The 16623-nt window shown below is 41.0% G+C and overlaps 1 pseudogene; it reads right to left on the bottom strand.

Moving 5' to 3' along the window:
- Positions 1-10273: 10273 nt before the first annotated feature.
- LOC110311516 (actin, cytoplasmic 1 pseudogene) lies at positions 10274-16606 on the bottom strand (annotated as a pseudogene).
- Between the last annotated feature and the right edge of the window lie 17 nt (positions 16607-16623).

The following is a 16623-nucleotide window of genomic DNA, read 5'->3' as shown; positions in this document are numbered from 1 at the left end:
GATGAATCGCTTTCACCCAGGCGCTTCCTGACTGCCTGTCACATCCCAGTGTAAATGAGCCTGTTCACTTAGAGACGGCAGTGTTCACTTAGAGTTTCTTTACTGCTACAACCGCTTGCTTTGTCTTTCCTCCTTTTCTGTTTTTTTTAAATCTATTTTTTGAAAAATAAAGTGTGTTTTTATTTTCTCTCACTTAACATCCAAAACACACAAGGCATATGTTTTTATTTTCTGAGTGCAGTTTTTACTGTGACATTTGGATTATGGTTAAAAAAAAAAGTGCTCTTTTTCTGGCTCATTGATAAGTAATTTATACTTAGAATTTTTTCCTTTCCACATGAATTTGATCATTTAAAAATTGTAACTTTGTGTATGTTTGCATTTCTGCGTGTGGGTGGGTGCACACCAGAGCAGGGTCCCACAGAGGACACCAGGTCTTCTAGAGCTGGAATTATAAGTGTTTATGAGCTGTCTGAGTTGCATGCTGGGAACAAACTCCAGTCCTTTGTGAAAACAGCACTGTACGAGTTCTAAATGATGGAGCCGCCACTCTAGCCCTGATTTTAATCACTTTTATATTATCTAATTTAAACAATACTTTGGGTGAGATCTGAAAACATGTCCAAGGACGTGTTCCAGCAGTGCCGAGAAAAGCAAAGGTGATACTGAGGTGCGTCTCAGTATTATAAAGCAACAAGACCAGAAAATGTAGTTGTGAAAATTTAAGGAATTTTTTGTTCAGGCAGGCTCTCACTATGTAGGCCATAACTGGCCATGGGCTGATGATCCTTCTGCCTCTGTCTTCTGAATACTGGTTATAGCCTGCTCACTTCAAGGATTTACTCATTATGAAGTAGATCTCACTCTTGTAAATATTCCATGGACACCGAAACATCTTGTTTTCATTTTTGTTGAAGAGGTGTTATGTGTCTACATAGGCACCTATTATATCATGTTACCAATTATTTTATCATTCCATGCTGTACATAACATGAACTCAGATTTCTGCAGTTCTGAAATTGGCATATTGGAGTCTTCAGTATAATTACCTAATTCTTTTTTGCGTTTCTTATAGCTTTGGCCTAGTACATTTAGCCATTGTGTTGTTTATCACATGTGCATATACAGTCACAGTTTACATCTTTTTGTTTTACACATGTACGGAATAACTTGCTATGTTATGAACTGTGTGTACACGTGAAAAGGCATCTTTGAATTACATAACGCAATTTAGTGCTGAAATACATCAATTGACATAGAGAGAATAAATTAGTTATGCCCTAATTCTTCATTCCACATTTTTTTTTTGCTTAGTCATTTTTATTGGATATTTTATTTATTTACATTTCAAATGTTATCCCCTTTCCCAATACCCCCCAGGAACCCCCATCCCATTCCTCCTCCTCCTGCTTCTATGGGGATGTGCCCTCGCCCACCCACTCTTGCTTCCCTACACGGGGGCATCGAGCCTTCACAGGACCAAGGGCCTCTTCTATTGATGCTGGACAAGGCCATTCTCTGCTACATATGCATCTGGAGCAATGGGTCCCTCCATGTGTACTCCTTGGTTGGTGGTTTAGACTCAGAGCTCTGGTTGGTAGATATTGTTGTTCTTCCTATGGGGTTGCAAACCCCTTCAGTTCCTTCAGCACTTTCTCTAACTCCTCCATTGGGGACCCTGTGATCAGTTCAATGGTTGACTGCGAGCATCTGCCTCTGTATACATCAGAATCTGGCAGGTCTCTCAGGAGACAGGTATATCAGGTTCCTATCAATAAGCACTTCTTGGCATCACAATAGTGTCTGGATTTGGTGACTGTATATGGATGGATCCCCAGGTGGGGCAGTCTCTGGATGGCCTTTCCTTCAGTCTCTGCTCCATACTTTGTCTCCATATTTGTTCCCATGAGTATTTTGTTTCCTCTTCTAAGAAGGACCAAAATACTCACACTTTGGTCTTCCTTCTTCTTGAGCTTCATGTGGTCTGTGAATTGGATCTTGGGTGTTCTGAGTTTTTAGGCTAATATCCATTTATCAGTGAGTGCAAACCTAATGTGTGTTCTTTTGTGATTGGGTTACCTCACTCAGGATGATATTTTCTAGTTCCATCCATTTGCCTAAGAATTTCATGAAGTCAGTGTTTTTAATAGCTGAGTAGTACTCCATTGTGTAAATGTACCACATTTTCTGTATCCACTCCTCTGTTGAAGGACATCTGGGTTGTTTCAAGCTTCTGACTATTAAAAATAAGGCTGCTATGAACATAGTGGAGCATGTGTCCTTGTTTGTTTGTTTTTTTTTTTTTAAAGATTTATTTATTATATGTAAGTACACTGTAGCTGTCTTCAGACACTCCAGAAGAGGGCGCCAGATCTCGTTGTGGATGGTTGTGAGCCACCATATGGTTGCTGGGATTTGAACTCTGGACCTTCGGAAGAGCAGTCGGGTGCTCTTACCCACTGAGCCATCTCACCAGCCCTTGTCCTTGTTTTATGTTGGAGCATCTTTTGGGTATATGTCCAGGAGTGGTATAGCTGGCTCCTCATGTAATACTATGTCCAATTTTTCTGAGGAACTGCCAGACTGATTTTCAGAGTGGTTGTATCAGCTTGCAATCCCATCAACAATGGAGGAATGTTTCTCCACATACTCGCCAGCATCTGCTGTCACCTAAGTTTTTGATCTTAGCCATTCTGGTATGAGGTGGAATCTCAGGGTTGTTTTGATTTGCATTTCCCTGATTACTAAGGATGCTGAACATTTCTTTAGGTGCTTTTCAACCATTCCAGTTTTCTCAGTTGAGAATTCTTTGTTTAGCTCTGTTTCACCTGTTTGGTTGTGTTTTCTTGTAATTCTTTAAGGAATTTTTGTGTTTCCTCTTTAAGGGCTTCTACCTGTTTACCTGTGTTCTCCTGTATTTCTTTAAGGAAGTTATTTATGTCTTTCTTCAAGTCCTCTATCATTGTCATTAGAAGCGATTTTAAATCTGAATCTTGCTTTTCTGGGGTGGTGGGGTATCCAGGAGTTGCCATGGAGGGAGAACTGGGTTCTGATGATGCCAAGTAATCTTGGTTTCTGTTGCTTATGTTGTTGTGTTTGCCTCTTACCATCTGATTATCTCTAGTGCTACCTGTACTCACTGTCTCTGACTGGAGCCTGTCCCTCCTGTTATCCTGTTTGTGTCAGAACTCCTCAGAGTCCAGGCTGTCTCTGTGATCCTGAGATCTGGTGTAAGAGTTCATGGGAGTCAAATTGCCTCTGGTATCCGAGTGTGATCAAGCTCCTGTGATCCTATGATCCTATGATCCTATGACCTTCCTCTGGGTGTTGTGGGACTTGATGCAAAGCTAGCATCCAAGGTCTGCTCAGGGCACTGGCTCAGACCAGAAGGAAACTGTGCCACTGACTGGGCAGGGTTCCTGTGTCCCTGGATCCCTGGGGGTCCCAGTTACTCCTGGTGTTGGGGCAGATGTTGTGGCCTCCTCACCTATGATCCTGGAGGCTTAGAGCTCCTGGGAGTCCAGCTTCCTCTGGGTGTTGTGGGACTGGGTGCAGAGCTAGTGCCCAAGGTCTGTTCAGGGCACCGGCTCAGATGGGAAGTAACCATGATTTACATCTTTACCTGTGTACTTCTATCTCAAGTTTCTTTGCTCCACACCATGTCCTCCCGTCTTGTCTTCTAGCTCTGCGATGGCTTGGCTTGTTTGTTGGTCGAATCTCCTCGTACACATTTTCTTCAGGTGAAATATATAGGCATTTTTCTCCCACTTCCGACATATCTGCAAATAGATTTCTTTCTCCCTGATAACTGAAGTTTCAACTGGTCATGAATTTCATGAGCTGGAGTCTGTTTCTATCAGAAGTCTGTGAATATTATTGCCTTTACTTCTGGAGAACAGATTCTGTTTGTTTTTTAAACAAGATTCATTTATTTGTGTGTGTGTGTGTGTGTGTGTGTGACTATCTTGCCTGCATGTACATACACCACATACAGGAAGTATCTGAGGAGGCCAAAAGGGGTGTCTTATCTTCTAGAACTGGGGAATGGTCATTAGTTGTTTGCAGGGTAGGAATCTAACCCTTGTTCTCTGCAAAAATAGCCGTGCTCTTTAATTGCTGAGACTTCTTTCCAGTCTCTGGAATCCAATTCCCATGTACTGGCTTGTGACCCCTTATCTCACACCCACACAAAGAGTTTCAAGTTTTATCAGGAACTTGCTGGCTTGTGTGTTCAGTCTGGAATGAATTTTCCTGAATGAGCCATTCATCACAATGTCTGGGATTTCTCCACAGAAGAACTTTCTTCCGTTGCAAGTTTGTTTCTTTTCCTTTATCTGAGCCCTTTGCCTATGCAGATCCCACAACACAGTCTGCTATACCTCTTATTAGACTTTGCTCCAGTATCTTGCTTTAATCTTTGTTCTGTGCTATGGAATATTTTCCACTTGATCTTTTAGCCCATTAATTTGGACTTCAGTTGTGATTATTATCTCCTTTCATTTAGGTATCAAATTAGTTGTAAAAAAAAAATCATCTCTGACTTAAAAAATCACTTCTATATTGCTTAGTCTGTCTGTCTGTCTGTCTGTCTGTCTGTCTGTGGAGTTGTGGAAGTTGGTTCTCTCCTTCTGCCTTTGGGCTCCCAGGATTAAACTGAGATCATCAAGCTGTGTAGCAAGTGCCTCTACCCTTTGAGTCATCTGGCTTAGTCGCCTTCTTTGGTTTTTGAGACAGAGTCATATTATATAGTCCAAGCTCTTACACTTGGAATCCTCCAGCTTTTGCTGTCTAAGCCCTGGGTTACAGGCAAGCCTGACCTCCCTGTCTCTTTAGAAAGCAAGCTGAGCAAGTTAGGGGAAGCAAGCCAGTAAGCAGCACCCTCCATGTCCGCTGCATCAGCTTCTGCCTCCAGTTCCAGCCCCGATTGAGTTCCTGTCCCGACTTTCTCCAATAATTAATTATGATATGGAAGTGTAAGCCAAATAAACCTTTTGTTCCCCAACTTGCTTTTTGGTGGTGTCTCTTCATAGCAACAAAACCCTCACACATTTCATCTTGCTGACATATTTAACCTGACTAAGCACCCATCAGAAGAACCTTAGGAAACATGAAACTTGAAACTCACTGAAGAAGCAACCTTTGGGTTGTTTAAACACAGGTTTTCTTCCTGGTGGCTGGGTTGTTCACTACATATGTGATGTGTTAACCTCTTCTCAGGCTCTCACTGCTAACCCTATGATTCTGTGATTGCTTAGCATTGGAGAGAAATTCCTACTGCACAACAGAATAAAAATATGTATGTAGTATATATTATAATTATGCCACTGGCATCTTGAAACCATCTGGTTTACTCCTAGCCACTGGTCAATTACCATATGCCTTTCTTTATGGGATGCAGAAATGAAAAACAATTGATTTGCTGCCATCTACCATTTATTACACTAACTCCTTGGAAGTGACAGAAAGGGCGGAATTTTAATTACAGATGAGGGTGCCATTTTCACTAGCTGGGTAACTAGGCCCCTGGCTACACGCCCATTGGTTTAAGAGGAGGGGGTAAAGGACCTAAATAGGGACAACTAATAGGGATTTAGTGGGGGCATATAAGAATGTACAAATATTTGAAAGCTGCAAAAACCAGGAAGGTTTTGCACACAGGAAACTGTAGTCTCTAAAAGTTAGGAAGAACCTCAGATGTCCTTGCTAAGGTTACAAAGGTTTTCAAACTAGCAACAAAAAGTTCAAAAATTGTAGAGGCTGTAAAACAGGCTTATTTTCTAAGGAGTTCAGACTCATTTTTACAGACCTTTATTTACTTCAGCTTTAATTAAAAAAAACTATCAAACTGACAGTTTTAAATTTGGTCTTTATATGAAGGGAAAATACATATCAATAATGACATTTTAAGAACATTCTTAGAGTTCTCATGACATTATGTACAACTTTTCTTTTCCATTTAAACCTTCCCAATATTTACAGAATCCCTTTTAAAATAAGACCATTAAGAATATAGCCTATAGCTGGGCATTGAGGCACACATCTTTAATTCCAGCACTCCAGAGGCAAAGGCAAGGTAGATCTGTAGCTGGATCTGGCTACCTAGTGAGTTTTTTATTCCACCCTTTTAACCCCTTAATGCTAGATAGGAGAGAAAAAAAAAAGGATAGAGGGGGAAGGGGGCAACATTATCTTAGACTACTTCCTGCTGATTAGGGGCTATGAGTTCCGTGGAGCAAGTTTGGTCTTTGCTGTCAGGATATCTGGGATATCTGATTTCCTGTTGTTGCTGTTTCTTCTTTGTGCGTTACTACTTAGCAAACAGCAACCAACCAACAATACATCAACAACAGCCCTGCATCTTTGGGCCCTAGCATTTTTATACTCGCTGAAGAGTCCCCAGAATTCCAAATGTCACACACTCACAGAAACTGTCTGTCGCTGGCAAAGCACGAGGTAAATCATAGTCAGCTGCTGTGGACAATCTGAAGCAGCCTCATATTCCACATCTGGGATTAAAATAAAAACACATTCTTGTAATATTTTTATATTTTTAAAGAAACCCAAATCCTCACTACATAGATCTCTGAGTTTAAGGCCAGCCTGGTCTACTGAGTGTCAGGAAAGCCAGGGCTACACAAAGAGAGAAACCCTGTCTTGAAAATATATATATATATAAAATTATTGCTGTCTATATGCAGGTGAGGTGAGGGCAGGCACAAGATAAGGCTAGAGCCTGTGAATGGGGGCAGAAAGTGGGCTGAGAGTTTTAGAGACGGAACACATAGGTCAGAGAGGACAGGAGGACAGAGAAGATGGAGGAAGGAGAGAATGAACCCGATCCACGTGACTTTAAATAGCCACAGGTAGAGCTATGAATATCATAGAAGGAATAGAATAATATAGGACAATATGTCCAATCCAGGTGGGCAGCTTGTATCAATATCAACGGGCTCTGAGTTTATTGTGTGGGCATTTTGTGAGTTGAGAATTTACTGATATAAATCTGACTGATAAATTACAAGCCTCTAGAGTTTTGATTTTACTGGGTTATTGGGATTTGTGACAGCTAGCCACAGGGGGCAGATGACTGGGAATGTGAGCAGGTTCCACAGCAAGCAAACTGCAAGTTGGGCAGCTGCCACATGGAGACCATGGGGGCAGAGAGCATGGGGTTACTAGAGCATAGCCAGCAATAGCGTGGATTGTTTTTTAGTATTACATGCAATATATATATATATATATACACACACACACACACACACATATATGTATATATGTGTGTGTGTATATATATATAATATGTGTATGAGTATTTTGCCTGGTGCTCATGTAGGCCAGAAAAAGCAGGATCCTCTGGAACAGTAATTATAATTCATTATGAGCCACCATATTGATTCTGGGAACCAAATCTGGGTCCTGTCTAAGAGCAGCAAATGATCTATCTTAATCACTGGACCAGCTCTTCAGCTCCTATTAACCCAAGTATTAAGATAGTATTACTGTTCTGATTTAAACAGTAAAAGAATCATATGGTTTCATAGAGCTAAAAGAAGTGAAGGCAAAACCTAGGCATAAAGTCTTAGTTGAACTTTCCTTACTGTTGCCCTGTCATGGTGGGTTAACTACAATGTCCTCCAGGCAGATATACTTCCTGTTTCTTGGAATATTATATGGCTTCAAAGTAGCACATAATTTTTATCTGCAATCATCATAACCAGTGCATGGCTTGACAAGGTTTTTCTCACAAGGAAAGGTCACCTGCCTTATGGTTAGAACCTGAACACTTTAAATTCTATGTATGGGCATGTGTTCTTGTGTGTGGATACTTGCATGTGAATGCAGATGTTTGAGGCCAGAAGCTGTCTGAGGTGGGCATTGAACACATGTCCTCTGGAAGAGCAGAACACATTCTTAACGGCTGATCCATCCCTCCAGCTCCTAAAATATTTTTTTAGGTATTTTCCTCATTTACATTTCCAATGCTATCCCAAAAGTTCCCCATACCCTCCCACCCACTCCCCTACCCACCCACTCCCATTTTTTGGCCCTTGCGTTCCCCTGTACTGGGGCATATAAAGTTTGCAAGTCCAATGGGCCTCTCTTTCCATTGATGGCCGACTAGGCCATCTTTCGATACATATGCAGCTAGAGTCAAGAGCTCCGGGGTACTGGTTAGTTCATGTTGTTCCACCTATAGGGTTGCAGTTCCCTTTAGCTCCTTGGGTACTCTCTCTAGCTCCTCTATTGGGGGCCCTGTGATCCATCCAATAGCTGACTGTGAGCATCCACTTTTGTGTTTGCTAGGCCCCGGCATAGTCTCACAAGAGACAGCTATATCTGGGTCCTTTCAGCAAAATCTTGCTAGTGTATGCAATGGAGTCAGCGTTTGGAAGCTGATTATGGGATGGATCCCTGGATATGGCAGTCTCTAGATGGTCCATCCTTTTGTCACAGCTCCAAACTTTGTCTCTGTAACTCCTTCCATGGGTGTTTTGTTCCCAATTCTAAGGGGCACAGTGTCCACACTTTGGTCTTCGTTCTTCTTGAGTTTCATGTGTTTAGCAAATTGTATCTTATATCTTGGGTATCCTAAGTTTTTGGGCTAATATTCACTTATCAGTGAGTACATATTGTGTGAGTTCCTTTGTGATTGGGTTGCCTCACTCAGGATGATGCCCTTCAGGTCCATCCATTTGCCTAGGAATTTCATAAATTCATTCTTTTTAATAGCTGAGTAGTACTCCATTGTGTAAATGTACCACATTTTCTGTATCCATTCCTCTGTTGAGGGGCATCTGGGTTCTTTCCAGCTTCTGGCTATTAAAAATAAGGCTGCTATGAACATAGTGGAGCATATGTCCTTCTTACCGGTTGGGACATCTTCTGGATATATGCCCAGGAGAGGTATTGCTGGATCCTCCAGTAGTACTATGTCCAATTTTCTGAGGAACTGCCAGACTGATTTCCAGAGTGGTTGTACAAGCTTGCAATCCCACCAACATTGGAGGAGTGTTCCTTTCTCCACATCCTCGCCAGCATCTGCTGTCACCTGAATTTTTGATCTTAGCCATTCTGACTGGTGTGAGGTGGAATCTCAGGGTTGTTTTGATTTGCATTTCCCTGATGATTAAGGATGTTGAACATTTTTTTCAGGTGCTTCTCTGCCATTCGGTATTCCTCAGGTGAGAATTCTTTGTTCAGTTCTGAGCCCCATTTTTTAATGGAGTTATTTGATTTTCTGGAGTCCACCTTCTTGAATTCTTTATATATATTGGATATTAGTCCCCTATCTGATTTAGGATAGGTAAAGATCCTTTCCCAATCTGTTGGTGGTCTTTTTGTCTTATTGACGGTGTCTTTTGCCTTGCAGAAGCTTTGCAACTTTATGAGGTCCCATTTATCGATTCTCGATCTACAGCACAAGCCATTGCTGTTCTATTCAGGAATTTTTCCCCTGTACCCATATCTTCGAGGCTTTTCCCTACTTTCTCCTCTATAAGTTTCAGTGTCTCTGGTTTTATGTGGAGTTCCTTAATCCATAGATTTGACCTTAGTACAAGGGAGATAGGAATGGATCAATTCGCATTCATCTACATGATAACCGCCAGCTGTGCCAGCACCATTTGTTGAAAATGCTGTCTTTTTTCCACTGGATGGTCAAAGATTTTTAGCGAAGTTGCAGCTAGGCAGGGAGAGGAAATCAAACCAGGGTAGATGAGTGTTACAGCATGCATCAGTGTATGAAACTGTCAAGAAAAAGGGTCTCTTGACTTAAGCACCCCCCCCCCCAAGTGAGCACACTTAGCTTCTAGCTCCTCAGTACTAAGGCAAGCTAATGTATTGCTGTTGGAAGTGACTGTTGTGATGGATGGGACAGAGCTAACACATCCCTGAATGTTTGGGGCATCTGATGGCTACAGGTAGGGCATGTCACCAGCTCTAAGAAGTGAGGCAGTTTTATCCAGGACAGTAAGAGGCCAGAATGCCCCCCCACTCCCTCCAGTTCCTAGGTCTGTTTTTGTAAGGTGGCTTTTCTAGGCAGCAACCAGCGACCCACTGAGCTGTTCCCATTTCTGCAAATCTGAAACACTAACTGCTTTGCAAATATTGTCTTTCCCAGCCACTGCTTGCCCCAGCTCACAGCCAACTGAAACACTCTTCTACATTCTGGAATTCAGAACCTACAGTGCTCTAAGAAGAGCAGTGTGAAGTGTGGGATCATCAATATACTGTGAGTAATCACGGCTGCAAGATGACCGGACCAGGAAGGAACTCAGGAGAACACACTTTATCTTTATTTTCTCTTTTGTCTAGTACATACAATAAATGATAAATGTTTGGAGTTGTGTATTCAATAAATTCAATAAACAGATAAGCAGTGATATAGCAAATACAAGCATTATAAGGATTTTTTAAAAAGTAATGTCTGTTTAAAATAAAATGTTGTTACAAAAGCCAGAATTGGATTCTAATAAAACAAGGCACAATGTTTAAGGCAAAATTTATGAAGAAAGAATATAAAGTTAATATAAGATCATATTTTTAAATATCCTTTGGGGGAAGAGGCACAAGAATTTAAAATAGCTTAAACATTCTTTTTAGAATATCAGCCATAATAAAGTAAATAAATTTGATACAATAGGACTATATTTTTCCAGAAAAAACTCCACAGTTGAATCATATTTCTGAGCTACATTTTAATTATGTATATACTTATACAGATATTTGTAATACACATACTTTTAAGTATAGAAAATTAAGATGTCCGAGCATACGTAATGATTTGACCAAAGTCAAAGGTGACATCTTTTCAGCATCTCTTGTTTTTGAAACCCCCAATTTTAAAAAGCTAAGACCTGTTATTTAAAAAGCTTTTCCCATTATGTTTTTGCTTATCACACTAAGTGGGCTGAGAATATGACACACCTCAACACAAGTCTAGACATGACAGAAAGTGACTAGTGAGTTAACACTGTTTCTCACAACAGCAGTGCTGACCATGTAAACTGTGCAGTGACTCTCTTAACCATCCCTAGTTACGGCTCCAATGCCAGCAAACAGCAATGCCAACTCATCTAAGACTCCTCCAGCTAGAGTTTTAAATAATACAGTTATATTCAATTTATTTATGGCCAAAAGAACCAAGTATACTATGATGAATGCAGACAGCTTTCTGCATGTAAATAGCCTTCATTAAGCCACTAAATTCAATACATACACGATACTGCATATTATGTCACTCATTGAGACTGACTAAAGTAAAAGCCTGACAGCACCCATCAAACTGCCTCCTAAATGTTCAACTCTGTGAGTTAGTGGAATGCTTACTCCAATCCTTTGTAAATACAGATCACAAAAAAATGTAAAAAGAATGGAGGTTTTTATTCCTATTAAACTACCCCCTTTTCAACCTATACGAAAACTGTTGCTGAAACACACTAGACCTCAGTAACAATATTTTCATAAGATGGAACTTCTTATCCTTTGTGGTAGCATATACATTTTAAATAAAATTCTATGTAAAAGATACACCGTTTGACTGGGGGGTGGGTAGTAGTGGTAGGGCTCCATCCTTGATTCTGGAGGGCTCTGATCTTCTGGCACAGCGTGATGAAGATTTCCTACATCTGTTATGGCCCTGTTGTGGGCAGAGGAACCTCTCAGGAGCAGTCTTTCTCCCTCAAGTCAAATACACATCATATAGCTATTGCCAACAATTTATCATATACTTTCTTTCCCACACTAAGGGCTAAATGGAAGATGTAGGCACTTTCAGACCACAAAGGACACGATGCCTACTGTACTATTAAAAAGATCACACTATGTCAGAAATATAAAACCACACACTACTGAGTTAATGTCACATAACATTATATGCCTAATGTATAACTAGTGAAGGATAAACACTTATTTTTAAGCACTGGTATAGAACTATGTGCTAAAGGTCATGCTGCCTAAAGGCCTACACAGCACTTCACTGTGTTATATGCCTAGTCTAACTTAAAAACTCAATATTTTGCACTAAACAAAGAGCAATACTTATAATAATAAAATGTCTACTTTTAGATGAAAGGCAAATCATTTAGGTAAAGGCACTTACAAACTCAATGCAGCTAAATAATGTTACACATATGTTTACAGGTAAAGCTGTATCTATAAGCACTCCCGTTTGTGCAAACACGTTTGTAAATAGCTACTACTAAATACTTGATTTGTAGTCTTAAAAACCACAATGAAAAGGTAAGCATTAACGGAGGCCACCTGCTGTATTATACCCACCAGGTCAGGGAGGGACTACTCTCCAACTCTGGGAAGAGCAAGGCTGAAGAAAGCCTACAGCTCGCTGGCTCCTGTATAAGGAGCGATGTGAACAGCTTCCCAGCAGTAGGAACTAACGTAATAATTAATAATAATAATAAAGTTAGTGATAAGATTTTAAGGTAACAATTCATTATTACTCTACAGGGCCTTACTGGCTCAGGGATTTGCCTAGGTACCTATGATTTCTCTTTCCCTACCCCATGTTGATTTTAAAAGATTTGTTTCATCTAACATTCCAGCCAACAGCCTCTTCTTGATTCTTCATTTAAACCCAGTAGTTCAGCTTCTGTTAGAACTGGTCTCAGGGATGTGCTGCCCTACTAAGGGTTGAGTTCTACTTTTATTTACATCACCCCAAAATGTCATATATTTCAAGTACAATTTATAATGAATGTTTATTTTTAATATTGGCAATAACATTTTAATATCAAGATTTTTAGACGAAGAGGCACCTTTGGCACGTTTTAAAGTAAAATATTGAGCAGGGTATGTGATATTCCCAGCAGCTGGGAAGCTGAGGCAAGAGTTACCATAGCAAGTTCAAGGCTAGCCTGGGCTACACAGCCGGGCCCTGTTTCCGAAAATAAAATAATGGCTGGGCAGTGGTGGCGCATGCCTTTAATCCCAGCACTTTGGAGGCAGAGGCAGGTGGATTTCTGAGCTTGAGGCCAGCCTGGTCTACAGAGTGAGTTCCAGGACAGCCAGGGCTACATAGAGAAACCCTGTTTTGAAAAACCAAAAAAAAAAAAAAAAAAAAAAAAAAAAAAAAAAAAAAGGAAAAGAAAATCACTGTATAATAAAAATTGCTGATTCTGAAACTGTAAGTATTCATTAGCTAGATACACATGCAACTCAACTAATGAGGCCGACTAGCATTTAACAGTCTGCTGACTTCAGAAGATGATCAGCTTCTAGATGGCCATTTCCTATCACACTACGCTATCTAATCATTAGTTTAAAAAATATGAAAAAGAAAGAAAAAAAATTAAGAAACCACTAGCAACTTCTATAAAAGATGGGGTCAAAGATGAGTTTTTTAAAAATATAAAAGCTCACTGCAGATTTCATTACAAGCGACCTGTGCCAGGCATGAACTGTATGTAGCTTGCCTAACATGCACCAGGCTCTGTACCTATCCCCAGCCCAGCCGAAGACAGCTACACACAGACCCAGCACACTGCTCATAGACTTTAACTATACACATAAAGAACCACAATACACACTTTGTTGAGAGAACACCATAGGACACATCTATATGGCACAGGCTAGAAACTACCTCTGGCTGGAGTATTTACAACTATAGGAGAAGAAACGATACACTTGCTTTCTGGGAGGCTAGAAAGGGTACACATGGTTAAACGCTCTATTTACAAGGCTATTTACAAGTAATTCCTAAAAGGCTACTCAAACTACTTAAGTCAAGATGACTATCAATCAAGAAAATACAAGTATTTAATCCAGAAGAATGTGGTCCCATCAATTTGAGCATTTTCCGAGAAAATGTTCAGTGTTGCTTAACTAAATGATCTAATTACAAAGCATTTACAAGTCATCTTTGCTTTTCCCAACCTTGCAATCTGCAGCTTACAGATGCTTACTTGGAGAAATAAACAAAGACTTTATATGTTCTATCATACAATTACATCAGCAGTAGAAACATCACTTCTATAAACACAGGAAGAAAATTTCTAAATCAAAAAGAAAAAAAATAATCTTACTACACTATTCCGAGGGAAAGGTAAGGGGACTCACTATAGCAGCGTTTCACAACTGCAGCCACGAAACTCTTGTGTTTCATGACGTAATACACACACATACAAACCCTGAATTACCCTAGAACCTACTAATATATTCTACTAAAATAATAGATACAAGAAACCTAACACACGAATACTGTGAGCATACAGTTGGCTTCTAATAAAACACCCTTTAAGAGACCACCTGATGCCCTAATACAATGGGAAACTACTTTTGGCACTTACCAACTAGGCTTCCTGTTATTACAGGTTGGTTAATGATCAGCAGTGAGAGTTACATATTTTTTAATGTTAGCTTATATTTTTAGTATTTTTTAATTGCCCAACTAGTTAGTAAAATTTATTAATTTCCAATGACAATAATTTGTGTTACTATTTTTCTTCACACCTTAAGGATACAATATATTTAATGTTTTCGTAATACTTTTTTCAGTGTTCAATTATGCTAGCTAGCTCTGTGAACTACTCTACTGTGGATGAACATAATGGGCTCTGCTTCACGCTCATGTTTATGTAGTTGGAAGTCATGGTTTCGTAACAAAGAGGAACCAAGGAGACACACTTGATGGTTAAAATCCACCCCCATCCATATCGAGACAAGTTTTCATGTTTGTAGCCCAGGTTGGCCTCAAATTTACTATGAAGCCTAGTAACTTTGAAGTCCTGATTTTCTGCCTCCACCTCCCAAGTGTTGGTCTGGAGGTGTGCACAACTATGTCCAACTTTCACTCATTTATTCCAATATTGTAAAGGAGATATTCTTAGACTACTTGTCATCTAGATTTCTTTTTCTTTTTCTTTTTTTTTTGGTAAGGTGTGCACTTTTATTAAAATGGTCTCAAGTCAGTGTACAGGCCAGCCCTGGTTGCCTCAACACCTCAACCCACTCCCAGAGAGACCAAAGCCTTCATACATCAAGTTGGGGGGACAAAAAAAGGGGGGGCACAATGGCTGACCATTCAGAAATTAAAAACAAAAATGAAGTATTAAGGAGGAAGATTTAAAAAAAATTTTGCAGTATATAATTTACACAGAAGCAATGCTATCATCTTCTCCAGGGTGGACTCAGGGCGTGGACTCGGCCATCCTCCTCTTAGGAGTGGGGGTGGCTTTTGGGAGGGCAAGGGACTTCCTGTAACCACTTATTTCATGGATACTTGGAATGACTATTAAAAAAAAACAAAACCAAAAAAACAATGTACAATCAAAGTCTCAGCCACATTGTAGAACTTTGGGGGATGTTTGCTCCAACCCACTGCTGTGGCCTTCACCGTTCCAGCTTTTAAATCCTGAATCAAAAGCGCCAAAACAAAACAAAAAACCTTTTAAAAAAATTAAAACGAAAGCAAAAACAAAGCCATGCCAATGTTGTCTCTTATTTTTTTTTTTCTGTGCAAGTTAGGTTTTGTCAAAGAAAGGGTGTAAAACGCAGCTCAGTAACAGTGCGCCTGGAAGCATTTGCGGTGCACGATGGAGGGGCTGGACACATCCTACTCCTGCTTGCTGATCCACATCTGCTGGAAGGTGGACAGTGAGGCCAGGATGGAGCCACCGATCCACACAGAGTATTTGTGCTCAAGAGGAGCAATGATCTTGATCTTCATGGTGCTAGGAGCCAGAGCAGTAATCTCCTTCTGCATCCTGTCAGCAATGCCTGGGTACATGGTGGTACCACCAGACAGCACTGTTGGCATAGATCTTTACGGATGTCAACGTCACACTTCATGATGGAATTGAATGTAGTTTCATGGATACCACAGGATTCCATACCCAAGAAGGCTGAAAAAGAGCCTCAGGGCATCGGAACCACTCACTGCCAATAGGGATGACCTGGCCGTCAGGTAGCTCATAGCTCTTCTCCAGGGAAGAAGAGGATGTGGCAGTTACTATCTCCTGCTCGAAGTCTAGGGCAAAATAGCACAGCTTCTCTTTGATGTCACGCACGATTTCCCTCTCAGCTGTGGTGGTGAAGCCATAGCCACACTCAGTCAGGATCTTCATGAGGTAGTCTGTCAGGTCCCGGCCAGCCAGGTCCAGACGCAGGATGGCGTGAGGGAGAGCACAGCCCTCGTAGATGGGCACAGTGTAGATGACCCTGTCTCCGGAGTCCATCACAATGCCAGTGGTTCGACCAGAGGCATACAGGGACAGCACAGCCTGGATGGCTACGTATATGGCTGGGGTGTTGAAGGTCTTAAACATGATCTGGGTCATCTTTTCACAGTTGGCCTTAGGGGGGCCTCGGTGAGCAGCACAGGGTGCTCCTCAGGGGCCACACGCAGCTCATTGTAGGTGTGGTGCCAGATCTTCTCCATGTCGTCCCAGTTGGTGACAATGCCATGTTCAATGGGGTACTTCAGGGTCAGGATGCCTCTCTTGCTCTGGGCCTCATTACCCACGTAGGAGTCCTTCTGACCCATACCCACCATCACACCCTGGTGCCTAGGGCGGCCCACGATGGAGGGGAAGCCGGCTTTGCATCTGCTGGAGCCACTGTCGACGACGAGCGTAGCGATATCATTATCCATGGCGAACTGGGGGTGTG

This window comes from Mus caroli, unplaced genomic scaffold, assembly GCF_978045245.1.
Source record: "Mus caroli unplaced genomic scaffold, Mus_caroli_1 scaffold_17, whole genome shotgun sequence".
Taxonomy (NCBI): domain Eukaryota; kingdom Metazoa; phylum Chordata; class Mammalia; order Rodentia; family Muridae; genus Mus; species Mus caroli.
The sequence above is the reverse complement of the archived record's forward strand: the minus strand, read 5'-3'. Positions and strand labels throughout refer to the sequence as shown.